At 36.9% G+C, this 4529-nt stretch overlaps 1 non-coding gene across 1 annotated transcript; it reads left to right on the top strand.

The window, feature by feature from the left end:
- The first annotated feature begins 1398 nt into the window (after positions 1-1398).
- LOC136225269 (small nucleolar RNA R71) lies at positions 1399-1505 on the top strand. The gene has a single exon (XR_010686993.1). It is a non-coding gene; the product is annotated as a small nucleolar RNA R71 (small nucleolar RNA).
- Positions 1506-4529: the final 3024 nt, after the last annotated feature.

Here is a 4529-nt window from a genome sequence, read left to right as displayed (position 1 = left end):
CCCAAAATTATCGGGACTCGATCATCCTCCTCCATATCAAGAACAATAAAATCAGCCGGAAAGATGAATTTATCCACTTTAACCAACACATCTTCTACAAACCCTTTGGGGTATGCAAGAGAACGGTCGGCTAATTGTAAGGAAACCTTAGTGGGTTTCGGCTCTCCTAAACCCAATTTTCGAAAGATACTTAATGGCATGAGATTTATGCTTGCTCCAAGATCACATAGAGCTCTTTCGAAATACATACCACCGATAGTACACGGGATAGAGAAACTTCCCGGGTCCTTCAATTTGGGTGGTAGTTTATTGAGTAGGATAGCCGAACATCCTTCCGTTAATTTCACTGTTTTATTATCCTCCAATTTTCTCTTTTTGGAAAGTATATCTTTTAAAAATTTAGCATACATGGGCATATTTTCCAAGGCTTCCGCAAACGGAATATTTATATGTAATTTCTTGAAAATGTCGAGAAATTTGGAGAATTGCTTTTCTTGTTTCTCCTTGTTCAACCTTTGGGGAAATGGAATTTTTGTTTTGTAAGGTTGAACAAGTGGATCCGCAAAAAGCTTTGGAGGAGATGAATCTTGAGGTTTAGAAGTACTTACCTCATCCGTGGTATCTTTTACCTATTTGCTTGGAGCCGATTGTAACTCTTTGTTGTTTCTCAATGTGATGGCTTTCACATGCTCCCTTGGGTTTGTTTCCGTGTTGCTTGGAAGGGATCCCATAGGACGTTCGGATATGGCTTTTGCTAATTGGCTTATGCTCGTTTCAAGCCCTTTTGTAAACGTCTCTTGATTTCTCTTCCACTCCTCCACACCTGCAAGACGAGATTCCATTTTTGCAAGAATTGTTACAATAGCCGAAGCTTCATCACCAACATTTCTCTTTTCATTAGGATTAAATCCGGGTGGAGGTCTTTGCGGATTTTGCACATTTTGATTATTAGTCCATGAGAAATTAGGGTGATTTCTCCAACCATTATTGTATGTGTTGGAATAAGGATTAGATTGCTTAAAATTTCCCACAAAGTTTGCACTAGCGGTATCCCCAAGGAATGGGTTTGCCGCTTGACAATCCTCACTCTTATGTCCATTTAAACCACATAAATCACACAAATTATTTTGGTTCAAATTAGCCATTAATAGATCCAATTTTTTATTTAACTCATCAATGCCGGATCTTGATGACGAATCAACCAAATATGTTCCCGCTCTTGTTTCCAGGTTTTTCTCCGCTTGCCAATGAGAGCACCTTTCCGCCAATTCTTGGATTAAATCATAAGCCTCCGTTTGGGTCTTCTTGAGGATGTTTCCACCTGCGGCGGAATCAATTGTGGCACAGTTAGCGGAAGATAAACCATTATAGAAAATACTAACCTGTTGCCACTTCTCAAATCCATGATGTGGGCATTTCTTCAATAGTCGACGGAATCGCTCCCACGCATCATATAATGTCTCTCTCTCGGTTTGGCGAAAAGAACTTATCTCGTTTTTGTACATCGCCGTTTTAGATGGAGGGAAGTACTTAGCTAAGAATTTCTTAACTAACTCATCCCATGTCCCAATGGATCCGGCCTCGAGAGAATCCAACCAGTCAGCTGCATCATCCCTTAAAGAAAAAGAAAACAATTTTAGTTTAATAGCTTCTGGTGGTACCCCATTTTGCTTAAGCATAGAACAATGTTTAACAAATTTATTTAAATGGGAGTTTGGATCTTCTCTCGGATATCCGCCAAATTGACCGGAGTTTTGTATAAGTTGGATCATTGCCGGCTTGATCTCGAAGTTGTTTGCTCCAATGGTAGGTTCCACGATACTTGAATTCATGTCCAAACGGTTCGGAGTGAGTAGATCCATGATGGAACGTTCCTCTTGCGCCATGTTTGCTCTTCGATTAGCCAAGTTCGTGTGAAAAGTACGCTCAATTTCAGGATCGGGCAATAATAAAGGCCAACTTAAACTTCTTGTGTTCATAAAAACAACAAAAATAAAAGAAAATAAAACGTCTAAATTAATAGAAGCTCGACTAGATTAATATTATAATTCTACTATCCCCGGCAACGGCGCCAAAAACTTGATGAACGTTTTACGTATACGTGCATGTGAAGGCAAGTGTACCTTAGTCGTGTATCAAGTAATAAAATGAAAGTAGAGTATCGTTCCCACGAGGATGGTGATTATAAGTACTAATCTCTTTGCTTACTATCTATTATTTAAACAACCGAAATGTAGAGTTTGTTGGACAACCAAGCTAAGACTTAAGCAAGAAATGAAATAAAAATTACACAAATTAAGTGAGAGATTACTTATAATAAAAGAAACTAAGGCTTCTAGCTTCACTTAACCTCTTTGCTTGGTAATAACACGTAACCTCTTTTAAGTTGTTTTATCCTTTTTAAGATGGCGATTTTTCTTATTAACTAATAGTTCTCGAGATCGGTTCTAAACTCTCGACTAATTACTTTCCCTTGGTCCGGCTCAAGTAATTAATCAAGAGAAGCATTAAGTTTTCTTATTTCCAAACCTTCGATTTATTACTTTCCCTTGGTCCGGCTTAAGTAATAAATCTAAGATTTGTAACAAGATTAAATCTAAACCTTTTTAACCTACTTTACCTTGGTCCGGCTAAAGTGATTACTTAAGATTCAAGAAAAACCGCTCAAGTAATTAGTTCTAAACTTTCGATTAATTACTTTTCCTTGGTCCGGCTCAAGTAATTAATCCAAAGAAGCATTAAGTTTTCTTATTTCCAAACCTTCGATTTATTACTTTCCCTTGGTCCGGCTCAAGTAATAAATTAAAGATTTGTAATAAGATTTATGAAAAATCTTGAAAAACCAATAAGCCACACTAAATGATCATTAGGTCCAACTTATGAATTTCGATTAATCAATTTAATCACGGTCAATATAAATGATTAATTATATCCAAGTAGAGAGTTGGCCCATCTCCTACAAGTATTAAGAATCATAAGTTAGTTCTCCAAAAGGATAAAGATAACTTAAATAGGTTAAACGTAATTACCACATAATTAAGGTTAAGATCCACTTTTAGCCTTAGTTAAGAGGGGTTTAGCCCATCATTAGATTAAAACACATTTTAGAAAGATAGATAATAGAGTTCATATTAATAAAAGAGATTAAAGTTTAGAAGAAACCGTAGTGACGATTACCGAACGAACTTCTTCGGTAACTTGAAACTTACTTTTATTAGATGAACTTTTGCACAAACAACACTCTAACAACAATAAGAACAACACAAACAACTGATTCTTAAGGATAAGAATCAACAAAATAACATTATAGAGGGAAGAATTAAGCCTAAGCTTGGTGTGTCTTCAAATGGCACCCAAAGCCTTCTTTTATAGTAAAATGGTACACAAAATTCCAAAGAACAAGTCATCCTTATGGCCTCCCACTCCTTATCATCTGAATTTAGCATTTAAGAGAGCATGGGGGAAGATTTTAATAATTTAGGAGTTGAAATGTCAAAGGAATCTTAGGCTTCAACATATTCATCAACTTCGGTTAATTTTCTGGGCCTGATTCACTTCGAATTTGGAGATGATTATTATTAGACATTTTTTCATCTTTCTCTTAGCTTTCCAACGCATTTTGAATCGCCTCAATCCGAGTCCGTATGAGGGAGAAAAGTTGAAAATACGAAAATGTGTCAAATCTGTCCTAGTGTGAACAATTAGACTCTTATCTTGCAGCACCTATCCGCGACGAAGTGCACGCTGGGTGTCACTAAAGATCCTCTTTTCTTGTCCTTTTTACTCCCGAGTTGCCGCCTTAACCCCGACTTGGTTATTTGTACCGAAAACCTTGCGAAAGTGCCTAGAAAACACACAAAGTGGCTTAGATACATAAAATGAAGAAAAAAAAAATACAAAAACCATCATTAAAATTTATTAAAATGGTATAAAATAACTAGTAATTAAATACTAAAAATGCTATAAATTACGACGATAACATGTGCCGAATGAATTTTGCATTCAATAACCTCTCAATCTACTCCTTGATCTTCAATTGTACTTCTTTTGACATGCTTCAAGGAGGTTGGCAGTGGAGCTCAAACTCAGGTTTGATTGGAATCTTGTGTTCTACTAAGCTCTTATCCAAGCCAGGCATGTCATTGTAGTCCCAAGCAAAACAATCTTTAAACTCATGTAAGAGCTCAATGATTTTTTTCCTTAGTTTTGGCTCCAACAAACCACTGATGAACGTGACTTTAGGATCCTCCTTCGTTCCCAAATTCAATTCCTCCAAAGGATCTTCCACTTAATGGGGATTATCCTCCAATTTGTGTGAAGCAGCTTTGAGCTCATGCAATTGGATCTCCTCCTCCCATTCTTCAAGCTCTTTCTCCTCTTCTTAGATCACTTCAGTTCCAGCACAATCATGTTGTTCACTACGTAACATTTTCTCCAACAGCTCCTGTATATGCACTTTTATCTGAGCGGCTGCAAATACCGTCTTTTGTTCTTGGGAAGACTTAATCATCATCGACTTCTTCAATGAT

Source organism: Euphorbia lathyris, chromosome 3 (genome assembly GCF_963576675.1).
Source record: "Euphorbia lathyris chromosome 3, ddEupLath1.1, whole genome shotgun sequence".
NCBI classification, from domain to species: domain Eukaryota; kingdom Viridiplantae; phylum Streptophyta; class Magnoliopsida; order Malpighiales; family Euphorbiaceae; genus Euphorbia; species Euphorbia lathyris.
The sequence above is the reverse complement of the archived record's forward strand: the minus strand, read 5'-3'. Positions and strand labels throughout refer to the sequence as shown.